Raw genomic sequence first — 18,493 nt, 5'->3', positions numbered from 1 at the left:
TCTCCAGTATGTATCAGAAGCTGTGCGGTGGTGTCAGAGCTTCCTCAGGGTGCGGGTGAACTGGGTGAGCACAGAATTTCTCTCCCAAACCACGACGTTTAGCAGTTAAAGACAATGCTAGTCACAAATGCGTCAGGTCAGCAGGCATAAACTGGGGCTCTGCAGGCAACCCAGGACACAACCCCCACACACCAGGGTAGGGGGTGCCAAACAGAACGCTTCCACCATCAACCTTAAATCCCACAAACTCTAAGGTTGAACACGAGCCTCGAACCCCTGGGCCCAGGGATTCGAGGTTGAACCCAAGCTCTGGCACTTTGTATTCATGAGCTCATCTGCCTCAGTTTCCTCATCTTAAATGGGGTTACAAAGAGGACTTGAAGAACAGACTTCCTCTCTGCTGGAACAGGCTCCAGAAAGTTGGAGTGCTGGCTGTTACTGTAATTTTGATGAGTCTGGGGTAGATGGAAGTAGAATTTCTCCAAAGGCAAATAAACATTTCGAGGCTTCAGGCAGCTCTATAGAGAGTGGCAGGAAGGTCTCAGGGGAGGTACGGGCAATCTGTGCTTGCATATGTAGCAAATAACAAGACGTTCAAGGGCCCCTGGGAGTTCTGGAAATGAGGCAGAAGTCTCAGCCATCAGACAGGTGGGGCTGTAGGAGGACGACGGCTCTCCCCTGACATGAGTCTTCACCCAGACTGATGGCACAGGTGCAAGTGGAGAGAGTATTTATGCAGCAAGACATCCAGCTCGGCTTCAGATGCTACACTCCAGGCCCCAGAGAAGACACTGAAAACTGAGGCAGAATCGGTGATCCTATGCTGAATGTGCCCAGTGGTCATGCCTGGCGAGATCAAGTCTAAAGCTGCTATTTGTACCTGGCTGGAGTGCGGCGGCACGATCTCGACTCACTGCAACATCCGCTTTCCAGATTCAAACAATTCGCATGCCTCAGCCTCCTGAGAAGCTGGGCCTACAGGCGTGCACCACCACGCTCATGTAAGTTTTGTATTTTTGGTAGAGGCAGGGTTTCACCTTCCTGGCCGGCCTGGGCCCAAATTCCTGACTTCATGTGATCCTTCCGCCTTGCCTCACAACATTCGTACACTTTTTGAAGTCACGGATCTGCCTGAAAAGTGGATAGAAGTTTTAAATCTCCCCGGGATGGAGGAGGCAGACACAAAATTTCAACACAAGGACAAGAGCTTCAAGTGACTAAGTTCTATCCAGGTACCTTTTGGTAAGATCTCTTGAAAAGCACCTACAGAGATGAAAACGACCCTGAACAATATAGTAAGACCCATCTCCACTAAAAAGAAAATAAAAATATAGAAAGGCATGGGGGCACAGGTTTTAGTCTCTGCTACTTGGGAGGCTGAGGAAAGAGGATCGCTTGGGCCCAGGGGTTCAAGGCTGCAGTGAATTAGGATTATGCCATTAAATACAAGACCTTGTAGAAGAAAGAGAAAAGTGGGGGAGAGAAAAAAGAGGAGGATGAGAGGGGGAAAGGGAAGAAAAAAAGTAGGAAGAGGGAATAGTGAGAGGGAAAGAAAGAAAAAAGAAAGAAAATAGAAAAGAAATGAGGAAAACATATAAACATTTACTCTGTGAGAGAATGGTGTTCTCGACAGAATAATTTTAACAGGAAACCTGGGAAAAACTCAAGAGCACTTCATTATGAAACTAGCTGAATGCATTCCATTCCATGGACTATTACATGGTCATTTGCACTATACGGGAGATGCTGATTTTATTAGGTAAATATATTAACTCCACGTGCTGATTGTGTGCATAGATCATCTCGGAAAAGAATCACCAAAGGAACCGTAACAGTGGTTGGCTTCGAGGAGGGGTGGGAGAGCGGCTTTAAGGCTGCACCAACACCAACTGATAGAACTTTTTGCAATAAAGACCATATTTCTGGGCCATCTGCAGCTGTGCAGCACTTGAAATGTGGACCATGCAGCCAAAGAACCAAATCTTTCATTTTCTTAAATGTTAATTTATTTAGATTTTTTTTCCTTTTTTGAGATGGAGTCTCGCTCCGTTGCCCAGGCTGAAGTGAAGTTGCATGATCTTGGCTAACTGCAACCTCTGTCCCCCAGGTTCAAGCGCTTCTTTTGCCTCAGCTTCCAAAGTAGATAGGGTTATATGGGCTCACTGCCGCATCCGGTTGCTTTTTGTGTTTTTAGTATAGATGGGGTTTCACCATGTTTGTCAGGCTGCTCTCAAACTCCTGACCTCAGGTGAGCCACCAGACTCGGCCACCTAAAATGCTGGGATTACAGGCATGAGCCACCGTATCCAGCATCACGTAGATTTCATAAACACATATGCCATGAGCTGCCATATGGGAGACTCGGTTCTATACTCTTTCATAGTTTTTGAACTTTGAATCATTTAAATGCATGGCCTATTTTTTTTAGTTGTAGCACTTAATAGAATAGTATTTAGATTGTATTAATCTAAATAAAATCTACCATAGAATTTACATTGTACCAGTGAATGCTGATGTATAAAAAAATTGCCAAGGTGTGTGTGTGTGTTCATGTGCACGTTTATATGTATGTATATTTCACTTTTTTTGAGTTAGTCTCACTCTGCCACAAAGTCTGGAGTGTGGGAGTATGAACCTGGCTCGCTGCAACCTCTGCCTCTAGGGTTCAAGCGGTTCTCCTGCCTAAGCTTCCCGAGTAACTGGGATTACAGGTACACACCACCACATCCAGCTCATTTTTGTATTTTTAGTAGAGAAGGCGTTACACCATGTGGGCCGGGCTGGTCTTGAACTCCTGATCTCAAGAGATCCACCTGCCTTGGCCTCCCAAAGTACTGAGGATTACAGGCATGAGCCAGCATGCACAGATAAAAAGGTGTGTTTTTTGAGACAAATGAACAACGTACAAACAAAAAATAGGGAACAGCTGGGGGTGGTGGCTCATTCCTATAATCCTAGCTCTTTGGGAGGCTGAGGTGGGAAGATCGCTGGAATCCAGGAGGTTAAGGCTGCGGTGACCCATGATTGCACCACTGCCCTCCAGCATGAGTATTGCAGCAAGACCCTGCCTCAAGAAAAACTAAAATTTTAAAAAATCAAAACCTAATCATGACAATTGGGTTATCAGGCTATTTTATGATATGTGCCATTCTCAGAACTTGTTACGGCATCATCACATCACTCATCCGACACCAAAATTAAAAAATAAAACCCAGAAACTCAAACTAAAAATATTTGCAAATCCATAGTGTTATGCGTTGTGCTCTGTCTCCCTGAAAGACGCTGAAGCCCTACGCCACAGGGTCTGTGGATGCGACCTTATTTGGAAATAGCCTCTTCACATGTGATCGACCTAAGCTGAGGTAATGAGGGTGAATCCTAATCCAGTGTGCCTGGTGTCCTTATAAAAAGGGGATGTGTAGACAAAGACACCTACAAAGGGAAGACGGTTTCAAGACAGAGACAGAAGACCACCTGCAAGCCAAGGAACTCTGGAGGCTCTGAGAATCCATGAGCGAGAACTGGGACGGACCTCCCTCACAGCCTTCAGAGAAAAAACAAACAAACAATAAAAAATCCCTTGATTTCAGACTCCTGGTCTCCAGAACTGTGAGAATAAATCTCTGTGGTTGAAGCCACACAGTTTAGGGTACTTTGTTAAGGCAGCGCTGGGAAATGAATGCAGAGTTCTTGGGGCACGCATCAACACTTCTGAAGGAAATGTGGGACGTTCAATGCTTGAACTTACAATTCATACCTTTCTCTACTCTGAATTCTTTTTTTTAAGACGCAGGGTCTCACTCTGTCACCCAGGCTGGAGTGCAGTGGCATAAGCATGGCTCACGGCAGCCTCCAGTTCCTGGGCTGCAGCAATCCTCTTGCCTCAGCCTCCTGAGTAGCTGAGACTAGGGGCACATGCCACTGTGCCCAATTTTTAAAAAATGTTTTGTAGAGATGGGGTCATGCTATGTTGCCCAGGTTTACCTGGAACTCCTAGTCTCAAGTGATCTTTCCATCTTGGCCTCCAAAATTCTGGGATTATAGGTATAAGCCATTGTAACTGGCTTGCCTTTAAAAACAAAAACAAAAACAAAAACAAAACCAGAATCTTCCTATATTACCCAGGCTGGAGTCCAGGGACATGATCTTGGCTCACTGCAACCTCCACCTCCTGGGTTCAAGCAATTCTTTTGCATCAGCCTCCCGAGTAAGTCAGCTTATAGGCTCCTACCACCACACCTAGCTAATTTATATATTTTTATTACAGGCGAGGTTTCACCTGTGGGCCAGGCTGGTCTCGAACTGCTGACTTCAGGTGATCCGCCCACTTCAGCCTCCCAAAATGCTATGATTGTGGCTCACTGCAACCTCCGCTCCTGGGTTCAAGAAATGCTCCTGCCTCAGCCTCCCAAGTAGCTGGGATGACAGGTTCCTGCCACCATGCCAGTTTTTGTACCTTTAGCAGACACGGTGTTTCACCATGTTGGCCAGGCTGGTCTTGAACCCCCGACATCAGGTGATCCGACTGCTTCAGCCTCCCAAAAGGATAGGATAACAAGCATGTGCCACTGTGCCCGGCCCACTTCTGTTATTATTACAGTGTAATATATAATGAAATATTTACACAACTCACCGTAACGTAAAATTAGTGGGAGCCCTGAGCTTGTTTTCCTGAAACTAGAGCATCCCTTCTGAAGGTGACGGGAGACATTGACAGATAAACAGGCATTGAATTCTCATAAGGAGCACGCAGTCCAGCTCCCTCGCATGTGCTGTTTACAGTAGGGTTTGTATTACTATGAGACTCTAACAACGTCACCGATCTGACAGAAGGTGGAGCTCAGGTGGTGATGCCAGAAATAAGGAGCGGCTGTGAACACAGATAAAGCCTCCCTAGCCCGTTCCCTGCTCACCTGCTGTGCTGCCTGACCAGTTCCCAACAGGTGAGATGGGCACGGTGGCTCGCGCCTGTAATCCCAGCAGACTGTAATTGGGAGACTGAGGCAGGTGGATCACCTGAGGTTGGGAGTTCGAGACCAAGCTGACCAACATAGAGACACCCTGTCTCTACTAGAAATACGAAAATTAGCCTGGCATGGTGGCTCATACCTGTAATCACAGCTACTTGGGAGTCTGAGGCAGGAAACTGGCTTGAATCTGGGAGACAGAGGTTGCAGAGAGTCAAGATCATGCCATTGCATTCCAGCCTGGGCAACAAGAGCAAAACTCCCTGTCAAATTAAAAAAAAAAAAAAAGCCTGGGTGCAATGGCTCACACTTGCAATCCCAGCACTTTGGGAGAATGAGGAGGGCAAATCACCTGAAGTAAGGCGTTTGGGACCAGCCTGGCCAACATGGTGAAACCCTGTCTCTACTAAAAATACAAAAATTAGCCAGGTGTGGTGGTATATGCCTGTAATCCCAGCTACTCAGGAGGCTGAGGCGGAAGAATTACTTGAGCCTCGGAGATGGAGGTTACATTTACCTGAGATAGCACCGCTGCACAGACTGAGACTCTGTCTCAAAAAGAGACAGAGAGAGAAAAAAAAAGAAAAACAAAAACAGGCTACTGGTACAGATCCGTGGCCAGGAGGGTTGGGGACCCAAGCTGTAGACAATATGTAATGATCAAATCGGGGTAACTGAGACAGTCATCACCTCAAATATTTATCTTTTGTTTTGGGAACAAAAAAATTCTTCTCTTCTAGCTATCTTGAAATATTCAAATAAATTCTCATTCACTGTAATTTCCCTTGTGCACTATTGATTACTGTAACATATTCCTTCTATCTAGGCCTTCTGATCTTTCATTCATTCTTTTTAAAAATTATTTTCATTTATTTCTGAGACAGTCTCTCTCTTTCTGCCAGGCTACAGTGCAGTGACATGGTCTCGACTCAATGTAACCTTCACCTCCTGGGTACAGGCAATTCTCCTGTCTCGGCCTCCTGAGTAGCTGGGATTACAGGCGTGCATCAGTATTCCTAGCTAACTTTTTTTATTTTTAGTAGAGATGGGGTTTCACCATGTTGTCCAGGCAGGTCTCAAATCCCTGACCTCAAGTAATCCACCCACCTCGGCCTCCCAAAGTGCTAGGAGTACAGGCGTGATCCACAGCACCCGGCCATTTATTCATTCTTACATTCATTCATTCTATGAATAACTACTGCCTGGTTATCATATACCTGACAGGGCTCCGGGCTCTGGGGAAACAGCAATGAGCAAAACAAAGTTGCTGCTCTCTTAATGGATCCATCATTCTAATGGGGGGAAAGAGACAGGCGATCCATAAACAAACCATTAACACAGACAGCACATCAGGTGGAGAGTGCTATGAAGAATAAAAACTAAAGCAGGTATGGCCAGGTGCGGTGGCTCCCATCTGTAATCCCAGCACTTTGGGAGGCTGAGGAGGATGGATCCCTTGAGGTTAGGAGTTCAAGACCAGCCTGGCCGACATGGTGAAATGCCATCTCTACTAAAGGTACAAAAAAGAAAATTACCTAGGTGTGGTGGCAGCTGCCTGTAATCCTAGCTACTCAGGAGGGTGAGGTGGGAGGATTGTTTGAACTTGGGAGGTGGAGGTTGCAGTGAGCCGACATTGCGTCACTGCACTCCAGCCTGGGGAACAGAGCAACACTCTGTCTTCAAAAATAAAAAAGTAAAGAGAAATCGGGTGCAGGTTAGAGTGCACTAGCACAAGCAGGGGTGCTCAGGTGGTGATGAAGGTGGTCAGGAAAGGCCTCTCTGTGAAGGTGATAGACATGAGGGCTGAGCCTGGGGACTCCTGAAGAGAGCAGCATGGGAGGGCCCTAGGTATTGGTCCCATTTGTGATCCTTTTGTTTTGTTTTGTTTGGTTTTTGACACAAAGTCTTGCTCCGTCACCCAGGCTGGAGTGAAGTGGCACAATCTGGGGTCACTGCAACCTCCACCAACTGGGTTCAAGGCACCTCAGCCTCCCAAAGAGCTCGGATGTCAGGCGTGAGTCACTGTGCCTTGCCTATGCATCAACATGTTTAAATTCTTCAGAAAGCTGTGCTTTAGGAAGAGTGTTCTGACAGCAATCAGAAATAAACGACAACGGCAGAACAAGAATCACGTCAGTGACAGGGTGGCTATGGACATTTGTTGGCCAGCAGCAAAAAAGCCACTCATACCCTGGATTCTATCTCTGCAGCCTGTCTGCACCTGAACTCTCCTCCCCACATCAGTGGAAGCCTGGAACTCTCAGAAGAGCAGACCTCAACGGCCGCTGTCACCTTCACCAGAATGATGGAATTAATTCATTCACGCAGAAGATAGCAGAAACCCGGTGAGAACAGGATCCAGAATGTGTGGGTTTTGATGGACAGGGTGGTAGGATCAGGGAGGCTCCACCTACCTCACCTCCTGAGCCCCACACTCCTTCCCCAGTCCTGATCACCATAGAGACTAGAGTGACATGACCAGAAATGTAGACGCTTGGAAAGACACCAGCGACATAAAGAAGAGGAGGCCAGAGGTCCACAAGGTACCCAGATCCTGGCCTCGGATGCCCAGGACTCTGTCCAGAAAGGCTCCCTCCCAGCCATGGAACTTGATGGTCCTCGAGTTCCTGAGGATAGAGCTGGTGACTCGGGACCACAAGTCCTTCTGCCTCGTTTGCTCTCCTGGGATTGGAGGGAAGAGAGAGATGAAGACACAGCTGGTCCGGAATTCTCCCCTGCACCCTGACAGTCACCGTGCAGCAAATCCTGCTGATCCTTCCTACTGCTTCCCAAAGCTGTCTGCCTCTCCGCATCTCTGACCCTCAGTCCTGATCCATCCACCATCATCCTGTGCCTGGATTCCTGCAGGAGCTGACCCAGGACCACTGCCACAGAAAGGAGGCTTCTGGTGCCCAGAGAACAGAGGCTGCCCCTGAGCCCACCTGGGTATGGCACCATCAGGAAGGCTACCTGGAGGTGGGTAATGCCTGAGCTACATCTTTCTTCCTTTTACATTTTTGGTGGAGTTGTGGGGTCTCACTCTGTTGCCCAGGCTGGCCTCAAGCTCTTGGGCTCAAGTGACCCTCTGCCCCTGGCCTCCTAAAGTACTGGGATTACAACCTGAGCTACATGTTAAATGGCCAGGAGGTGGGTGCTGGGCAGGCAGAGGATGAGGGGATGGAGCCGGGAAGAGGGATTGAAGGCTCTGAGACAGGGGACAACAAACACCTAGGCAGAGGGAGCAGCATGACTGAGAGGACACTCAGTGTGGCCAGAGGAGTACATGCGCGGCGTCACTTGGCACTTTAGGGTCAGGCAGGAGTTCGGGGTCTGTGCTTAACCGGGGAGGGGCATCATCAGAAGGCAGCTGCCTGGAGAAGGTATTTTGTTATTTCTTGAGATGGAGTCTTGCTTGGTTACCAGCCTGGAGTGCAGTGGCGCGATCTTGGCTCACTGTAATCTCTGCCTCCTGGGTTCGAGTGATTCTCCTGCCTGACATTCTGGAGTAGCTAAGATTATAGGTGCCTGCCACGATGCTCAGCTAATCTTTGTATTTTTTAAGAGGGATGGCATTTTGCCATGTTGACCAGTCTGGTTTAGAACTCCTGAACTCAGGTGATCCACCTGTTTCGAACTCCCAAAGTGCTGGGATTAGAGGCATGAGTCACTGTGCTCGGAGGAGGCCATGCAGGAGGCTGGCCAAATGACAGATAATTGGGACAGCTGGGCCTAGAGAGAAAATAAGTTCCTTCCCTTTATCCCCCTTCCACCTTTCTTTTCTTCCCTACTCCTTTCTTCTGCTCTCCTGCCTTGCTTTCTACCCTCTTTTTCCACCTCCCTCCTCCCTTTCTTCCTTGCCTCCATCATTCCTTCTCTTCCTCTTTCAACTCTTTCCTTCCCTCCATCTGTCCTCCCCTTTCCTATCTTTCCTTCCCTCCCTCCTTTTCACTCCTCCCCTCCCTCATTTCTCCCCATCCCTCCCTTCTTCCCTTCCTCTTTCCTACCCTTCTCCCCTCCCTCCATTCTTCCGTAGTTCTCAAACACTTGTCCAGCACCTTCTGCATGCCGAGCACTAACTAGATACTGAATCTGCCATAAAGAGTGTGCTGTGCTGCCGTGGAGCTTCTAGTCTAAGGAGAGCAAGGCCATTGGCCCCTTCCGGGTGCTTCTTGAAGGGCCCTTTAGGAAGTGGGAAGTGCTGGGGAACAGCAAAAATGAACCCCAAACAGGCCAAGGAAGAGAGATGCTGAAAGGAGAGGGATGGGCGGGGTGTGTCCTTGCTGAACGATGGTGAGGAAGGTGGACCTGACTGCAGGGGGTGCTGGAGGGGACAAGGGTCTTCTAGAGTGAGGGTGGTCCAGGCGGAGAGCAGCTAAAGCAGATGCCTGGAGAGATGTGTGAACATCAGGCAGGTGTGAGGATGGGGTAGGTGGGAAAGGGAGGGAGACGGGTGGAAGGTGAGGCTGGAGTCAATGAGGCAGCTCAGGGAGGGCCAGGTGGGCCACTGTGGGGCCTTTGGCTCAGACTGAGGAAAATGGGGCTGCTGTAGGTCTGAGAAGAGGAGGGTGTGATGAATTCAGCTCACACAGGTCTCCTGTGGCTGGAAGTGGAGAGAGGCTGGGGCGGAAGTAAGGAGTGAGCCAGGGCCTTGCTGCTGGATGCATTTTTCAGATGACGCCAAGAAAATCTGCTGACTGATGGGGTGCAGGAGAAAAAGGCATTGATCTGACCCGGGGCCTGGGGTCTGAACAATGGAGGGAAGAGCCGCCGTCCGATGCGATGGGGAAGGAGAGGGGCAGGTCTGCACGATGGGCAACTCGCAGAGACAAGAACAAAGCCAGACCCGCCGGATCCCACTCAGCTCTGCCCTCCCCATCGCCCACACCAGGGCCTGTGTCTTCCTCCCTACTTCCTGCCTGGTCCGTCTTTTCCCCCAAAAGCCGAACCTGAAAGTGATTCCTCTTCATGCTGATAAAGAAACTCAGAGGCAGGTGGCTCAGGAAGACAGCGATGGTGGAGGGACCCAGGAGCTAGGCACGGAGGGGACAGAACCTCAGGAGATCCCGGGGAGCCCAGCTGCCAGAGGGGTGTGAACCACAGCGGCTCCATCTTGAATAGGAGATGCGTAAAAGGAGGCTGAGACCTACTGGGTTTCATTTCCAGGCAGTGAAGGCATGCTGAGTCACAGGATGAGACAGGAGGGCAGCACAGGACACAGGTCACAGAGACCTTGTCAGTAAAACAGGCTGCAGTAAAGAAGCCAGTCCAAGACCCACCGAAACCAAGATGATGACCAGAGTGACCTCTGCTCATCCTCACTCCTACATTTGCCACCAGCGCCATGACAGTTTAAAAATGCCATGGCAACATCAGAAAGTTTCCCTATAAGATCTATAAAAGGGGAGTCATGAATAGTCTAGCCCTCATTTAGCATGTCAGGAAGAAATGACCCTAAAGATGGGCACCAGCGCCCTCTGGGCTGCTCTATGGAGTAGCTATTTCATCTTCATCTTCTTAAAAAACTTGCTGTTTAAGGAAAGAATAAACTTACACTGTGGCTCACATTTGTAATCCCAGCACTTTGGGAGGCTGAGGCAGGTGGATCACCTGGGGTCAAGAGTTCTAGATCAGCCTGGCCAACATGGTGAAATGCTATCTCTACTAGAAATATAAAAATTAGCCAGGTGTGGTGACATGCACCTGTGATCCCAGTTACTCAGGAGGCTGAAGCAGGAAAATCTCTCGAACCCGGGAGGCGTAGGTCATACTGAGCCAAGATCACACCGCTACTCTCTATCTAGCCTGGGCAACAAAGACTCCATCTCAAAACCAAAACAAAACAACAAAAAAAGCAAACAAACAAACAATTGTGCTTTCACTTTACAGACTCATGCTGAATTGCTTCTTACACGAGATCCGAAGACCCTCCCTTGTGGTCTGGATCGGGTCCCCTTTTCTGTAACACAGCTGCAGATCCTGAAGAGGGTCAGACTTGGATCCTAAGATGCGGAGTCAAGGAATGTGATAAGGACAGCCACCGGGTCCCAGGGATCTGGGCTCATGGGGGTCTGCTGGGTCAGGAGGCGCCTGCTGAAGACAGAGTCCGTCAATGTCAGGGAGGGGAACCACCCACTTACACGATGGGGGGAGAGTCATATTCAAGAAAGAACATGCACACACACGAGTGGGACTGGGAGCTGTTCCTGGCCACAACAGTGAAGTTGAGACCTCTGGAATAAGGACTGGGTTCAAATCATGACTCTGAGGATTGTGAGGGTGACTTTGGGGCAAGTCCCCTCCCTAACGTGCAGTTCCCTTGTCTGCAAAATGGGAAAGAGTTGCCCTCATTTTGCATGTTTGCTTATTACATTTAAGTATCTTTCTAATCTTCATTTTACCCACATGAGGGTTGTAAGACTTAGCAAATCATCATAAAGATGCCCAGTTACCTTTGAAGACAAAAAGTAAATAAAGTTTTAGTTTAAGTCTTGTGCATTATTTGAGACATACACTGAGAGTTTGAAACTCTCACTTCACTGGATGTCCTGTGTTTTCTCTGGCATCCCTGCTCCCTACCAACGTGGTGCTTTTGGGATACATATCCCCCTCCCTCTCAGCTTTGGTTTCTATATCTGGAAAATGTGGAAGCGGGAGGTAGAATAAATAATCTTTATGTTGCTCTGACTTTCTGAGAGTCCTTCACAGGTTACTTAAACCCATTCTCTCACCAAGCCCCACCCCAACTCCAGTCTGCATGCCTCAATTTCCCCTCTCAGTCCTTAGGAACACTTTTTTTTTTTGGAGATGGAGTCTCACTCTGTTACCCAGGCTGGAGTGCAGAGTCACAAACTTGGCTCCCTGCAACCTCTGCTTCCCAACCGATTCTGCTGTCTCAGCCTCCTGAGTAGCTAGGATGACAGGTGTGCATCACTATGCCTGGCTAATTTTTGTATTTTTAAAACAGACAGGGTTTCACCATGTTTTCAGGCTGGACTCGAACTCCTGGACTCAAATGATCTATTCACCTCAGCCTCCCTAAGTGCTGGGATTACAGGTTTGACCCACCCCACTCAGCTCAAAGAAAGTAGAACACCATTTTCTAATGTCGGGTCAGTTTGTTTCATTTATATGGCAATGGCGTCACCTGGTGGCTTCATGGAGGAGTGCCCTGAGGGTAAACCTCCCACAGCAGGGGTTGGCAAAACACTCAAAGGAATCTGACAGAAGATGACCATCTCTCTCTGGGGAAAAATGGTTCATAAAACTGTAGCAACCTCAGTATCCACCCCTCCTTCACCAGGATCTCATGGTGATGTTAGGAACTGTCTACCAAGAGGCAGGAAAAGTGCACGGGGAAAGTGACACGGTGCATTATCTGCGGATATCTCGGTCTTCTATGATTTTTTTTTTAAAGGGGAGTCTTGCTCTGTCCCTCAGGCTGGAGTGCAGTAGTGAAATCTTGTCTAACTGCAATTTACACCTCCGGGTTCAAGCAATTCTCCTGCCTCAGTCTCCTTAGTAGCTTGGATCACAGGCACACGCAACCATGCCCGGTTCATTTTTGTATTTTTAGCAGAGACAAGATTTCACCGTGTTAGCCAGGCTGATCTTGAACTCCTGACCCCAAGTGATCTGTCCAGCTCAGCCTCCCAAAGTGCTGGGATTACAGACATGCACCCCCATGCCTGGTTTTCTCACTTTATTTATTTATTTATTTTTTAGATGGAGTCTCACTCTGTCACCCAGGATGGAATACGATGGTGTGGTCTCTACTCACTGCAACCTCCACCTCCCGGGATTCTCAGCCCTCAGTCTCTCGAGTAGCTGGACTACAGGCATATGCCACCACACCTGGCTAATTTATGTATTTTTAGTAGAGATGGGATTTCAGTATGTTGGTCATGATGGCCTCAAACTCCTGACCGCCAGTGATCCTTTCACCTAGGTTTCCTAAAGTGCTGGGATTACAGGCATGAACCACCATGTCTGGCTGTGGGTTTTCTTGAAAACCCACGATTCCTTATCAGGTTTAACAGAATTGTGCCCCAGCCCTGGACTTCCCTCAGTTCATCCTCCTTTGAATAGTGAACCTCTCAAAAGCTGTAATAAACATGGAAGAGCCACTGGCAGGGTGGGCTGGTTGGTGGCAGGGGGGGCTGGGGTCCCAGCAGTTGGCATCCCCTTTCCCAGGATGTACACATGGCCTCATATACCAGTTCTTTTATCTCCTAGGTCAGCTGATCAACACTGTCTGGGTAAAAAAAGGAGACCAGATCTTGTTTTCATCCACGTTCGAAGCCAATGTCACCACCCACGACATTGCTGTCAGTGCGTGCCCAAGCCCCAGGTAGCCTAGAAAAATTAAGACCTGGTTTATTAACCATACACCTACCAGACCCGACCCAGCCAAAACATAAAATCGACTGGGCTCAGTGACCCACATCTGTAATTCTAGCACTTGGGGAGGCCAAGGCGGGTGGATGTCCTGAGGTCAGGAGTTTCAGACCAGCCTGGCCAACGTGGTGAAACCCCATCTCAACTAAAAATATAAAAATGAGCCTAGGGTAGTGGTGCACACCTGTAATCGCAGCTACTCGGGAGGCTCAGGTTGGAGAATCACTTCAATACAGGAGGTGGAGGTTGTAGTGAGCCGAGATTGAACCATTGCATTCCAGCCTGGGCAGAGCGTGAGACTCCATCTCAAAAAACAACAGTAACAACAACAGAAACACAAAATCAAACAACGCCTTTTTTTTTTTTATAGAGACAGAGAGGGACTTCCTGTGTTGTCCAGGCTACAGTGCAGTGGTACAATCATAGCTCACTGCAGCCTCTTATTCCCATGCTTAAGCAATCCTATCACCTAAGCCTCCTGAGTAGTTGGGATTACAGGTGCATGCCACCATGCTCAACTAATATTTGTGTGTGTGTGGAGATGGGACCTCACCATGTTGGCCAGGCTGTCCTCAAACTTTGGGCATCAAGGGACCCTCCCTTCTCAGCCTTCCAAAGTGCTGGAATTACAGGCATGAGCCTCTGATCCTGGACAAAACCTGATTACACATTCATGAATGACCAAGGGCATGATGGCTCATTTACTTTGGGGAGGATGAGAGGATATCTTGAGGTAAGGAGATCGAGACTGGCCAGGCCAATAGGATGAAACTCCATCTCTACTGAAAGAATACAAGGCCGGGAGTGGTGGCTAACACCTGTAATCCTATGACTTTGGGAGGCTGAGGTAGGCAAATCATGATGTCAGGAATTCGAGACCAGCATGGTCAACATGGTGAAACCCTCTCTACAAAAAATACAAAAATTAGCTGGGTGTGGTGGTGTGCCTCTGTAATCCTAGGTACTCAGGAGGCTGAGGCAGGAGAAATGCTTGATCCCAGAAGGTGGAGGTTGCAGTAAGCTGAGATCACACCAATTTATTCCAGACTGAGGGACAGAGCAAGAATCTATCTCAGAAAAAAAAATTAGCCAGGCATGGTTGCATGTTCCTGTGATCTCAAGCTACTCTGGAGGCTGAGGTGGGAGGATTTCTTGAACCAGGGAGAATGAGGCTGCAGTGAGCTGAGGTCATGCCACTGCACTCCAGCCTGGGTGACAGAGCGAGACCCTGTTTCAATAAATCAATAAATAAAATAAAAATTTATTGTCTCCCAATTGGGAGGCCGAAAGTGTAGTTGGGTGTCTGCAGGCCAGGTGCTCTCTGGAGGCTCTGGGACAGCAGGCATCCCTTGACTTATAGTGGCCATTGTCCTTCTATGCATGTCTGTCTCTGTGTGAAAATTTATTTTTGGGCAGGCACAGTGGCTCACACCTATAATCCCAGCACTTTGGGAGGCCGAGACAGGATTGCTTGAGCCTAGAAGTTCAAGTTTAGCCTGGGAAACATAGTGAGATACCATCTCTACATAAAATACAGAAAATTAGCTGGGCATGGTGGAACACACCTGTAGTCCCAGCTACTCAGAAAACTGAGGTGGAAGGATCATTTGAACCCAGGAGATTGATGCTGCATTGAGCTATGATCACATCACTACACTCAAGCCTGGGTAACAGAACAAGACTGTCTCAAAAAAAAATATTTTACTCTTTCTTTTTCTTTTACTGGCAACAAATTTCCCTTTTAGTAAGGACACCAGTTATATGGGATCAGGGCCCCACCATCATGACCCATTTTAATTTGATAACCTCTGTAAAGACCCAGTCTCCAGATAAGGTCATGCCTGTAATCCCAGCACTTTGGAAGGCTGAGGCGGGAGGATCACTTGAGGCCAAGAATTCAAGACCAGCCCGGGCAACACAGTGAAACTTCACCTCTACAAAAAAATTAAAAAAAATAGCTTGGTGTAGGGGTGTGTACCTGTAGTCCCAGCTCCTTGGGAGGCAGGAGCACAGAGTGAGCCCAGGAGGTCGAGGATGCAGGCATCTGTGACTGTGCCACTGCCCACCGGCTGGGCAATAGCAAGACCTAGTCTATCTCAAGAGAAAAAAAAAAGTTTGCTGATCCAATGTGGGGTAATTTTTTTATATCTTTAACTCTGTATTTTTTCATATTGCTTAGCTTTTCCACATGAACTCTGTGATTATAACAAGAAAATAGCAGTCACATTACATTTTTTTGTTTTTTGAGATGGTGCTCTGATCTTGTTTCCCAGGCTGGAGTGCAGTGGCATGATCTTTGTTCATTGCAACCTCCGCCTCCTGGGTTGGGCGATTCTCCTGCCTCAGCCTCCTGAGTAGATGGAACTACAGGCACATGCCACCCTGCCTTGCTCATTTTTGTATTTTTAGTAGAGAGGAGAATTCACCGTGTTGGTCAGGCTGGTCTCGAACTCCTGGCTTCAAGTGATCTTCCCACCTCAGCCTCTCAAATTGCTGAAATTGCAGGCATCAGCCACTGCATCCGGCCATTCTTATCTTTTTGTCAACAGAAATGACCAGCATTTCAATTTCTGTTTGTCTTGTTTTTCTTAAATGAAAACAAACTAGCAGTTATAATTGGGAGGACAATTTGCATTATGGGAATCTGGGAGTCATGCCAATTTCTGTAATCAAAGTTGGTACAAAAAAACTGGGGTTGTGCGATGGGGTGGTGGCACACGCCCATAATCCCAGCACTTTGGGGGACTGACGTGGGTGGATCACCTGAGATCAGGAGTTTGAAACCAGCCTGGCTAACATGGTGAAAGCCCGTCTCTATGAAAAAAAAATACAAAAATTAGTCAGGCCTAGTGGTGGGTGCCTGTAATCTCAGTTACTCGTGAGACTGAGCAGGAAAATAACTTGAGCCTTGGAGGGGGAGTGAGACTCTGTCTCAAAAAAAAAAAGAAAAGGAAAGGAAAGAAAATTCATCCTGGAATGTAAGGCTGGTTCACCATACACAAGTCTATAAACACAATTCTCCACATAAACAGAACCAAACACAAAAACCACAGGATTATCTCCATAGATGCAGAGAAGGCAAAACTCTCAATAAACTAGGTATTGACAGAACTTATCTCAAAATAATAAAAGCTATTTATGACAAACCCACAGCCAGTATCACAATGAATAGGCAAAAACTGGAAGCATTCCCTTTGAAATCTGGCACTAGACAAGGATGTCCTCTCTCATCACTCCTATTCAATATAGTACTGGAAGTTCTACCCAGAGCAATTAGGCAAGAAAAAAAAATAAACCGTATTCAAATAGGAAAGGAGGAAGTCAAATTTTCTCTCTTTGCGGACGACATGATTGTATATCTAGAAGACCCCATCGTCTCAGCCCACAATCTCCTGAAACTGATAAGCAACTTCAGCAAAGTCTCAGGATAAAAAATTAATGCACAAAAATCACAAGCATTCCTATACGCCAATAACAGACTTAAAGAGAGCCAAATCAAGAATGAACTGCCATTCACAATTGCTACCAAGATAATAAAATGCCTAGGAATAAAAGTAACAAGGAATTTAAAGACCTCTTCAAGGAGACCTACAAACCACTGCTCAACAAAATAAGAGAGGACACAAACAGATGGAGAAACATTCCATGGTATTCATTGGGAAGATTCAATATCATGAAAATGGCCATACTTCCCAAAGTAATCTATAGATTCAACACTATCCCTATCAAGCCACCAAGGGCCTTCTTCACAGAACAGGAAAAAAACCACCTTAAACTTCATATGGAACCAAAAGAGAGCCCACATAGTCAAGTCAAATCTACGCAAAAAGAACAAAGCTGGAGGCATCACACCAGCTGACTTCAAACTATACTACAATCCTACAGTAATCTAAAGAGCATGCTACTGATACCATAACAGAGATAAAGATCAATGGAACAGAACAGAGGCCTCAGAGGCAAGACCACACATCTACAACCATCTGATCTTTGACAAACCTCACAAAAATAAGCAATGGGAAAAGGATTCCCTGTTTAATGAATGGTGTTGAGAAAACTGGCTAGTCCCATGCAGAAAGCAGAAACTAGACCTCTTCCTGACACCTTACACTGAAATTAACACCAGATGGATTAAAGACTTAAACATAAGACCTAAAACCATAAAAATCCTAGAAGAAACCCTACAAAAAACCATTTAGGATATAGGCATAGGCAAGGACTTCATGACTAAAACACCAAAAGCATTGGCAACAAAGGACAAAATAGACAAATGGGACCTAATCAAACTCCACAGCAAAAGAAACCATCATTAGGGTAAACTGGCAACCAACAGAATGGGAAAAAATTTTTGTAATCTACCCATCTGATAAAGGGCTAATAACCAGAATCTACAAAGAACTAAAACAGATTTACAAGAAAGAAACAAACAAGCCCATTCAAAAGTGAGTGAAAGATATGAACAGACACTTTACAAAAGAAGACATACATGAGGCCAACAAACATATGAAAAATCTTCATCATCATTGGTCATTAGAGAAATGCAAATCAAAACTACATTGAGACACCATCTCATGTCAATTAGAATGGCAATCATTAAAAAACCTGGAGACAACAGATGCTGGAGAAACTGTGGAGAAATAGAAACACTTTTACACTGTTGGTGGGAGTGCAAATTAGTTCAACCATTGTGGAAGACTGGCGATTCCTTAAGCACCTAGAAATAGAAACATTTGACCCAGCAATTCCATCACTGGGTACATATACAAAGGATTATAAGTCGTTCTACTATAAGGACACATGCACACGAATGTTAATTTTTGCACTCTTTACAATAATGAAGTCTTGGAAACAACCCAAATGCCCATCTATGGTAGACTCGACAGGGAAATTGTGACAACATGGAATACTGTGCAGCCATAAAAAACGATGAGTTTGTGTCCTTGTAGGGACATGGATGAACCTGGAAACCATCATTCTTACCAAACTGACACAAGAACAGGAAATCAAACACTGCATGTTCTTACTTATAGGTGGGTGTTGAACAATGAGAACACATGGGCACAGGGAGGGAAACATGATACCCTGGGGTCTGTGGTGGGAAACTAGGGGAGGGACAGCATGGGGTGGGGAGTTGG

The 18,493-nt window shown here is 47.0% G+C and overlaps 1 protein-coding gene and 1 pseudogene across 1 annotated transcript in view; one reads left to right on the top strand and one right to left on the bottom strand.

The window, feature by feature from the left end:
• Positions 1-18,493, bottom strand: part of LOC144577181 (uncharacterized) — a 90,955-nt gene that overhangs the window by 13,599 nt on the left and 58,863 nt on the right. The gene's annotated exons all lie outside the window — the stretch shown is intronic.
• Positions 3,095-3,191, top strand: LOC144577216 (small nucleolar RNA U13; annotated as a pseudogene).

Source organism: Callithrix jacchus, chromosome 7 (assembly GCF_049354715.1).
Source record: "Callithrix jacchus isolate 240 chromosome 7, calJac240_pri, whole genome shotgun sequence".
NCBI lineage: Eukaryota > Metazoa > Chordata > Mammalia > Primates > Cebidae > Callithrix > Callithrix jacchus.
This window is presented reverse-complemented; position numbering and strand designations above follow the sequence as displayed.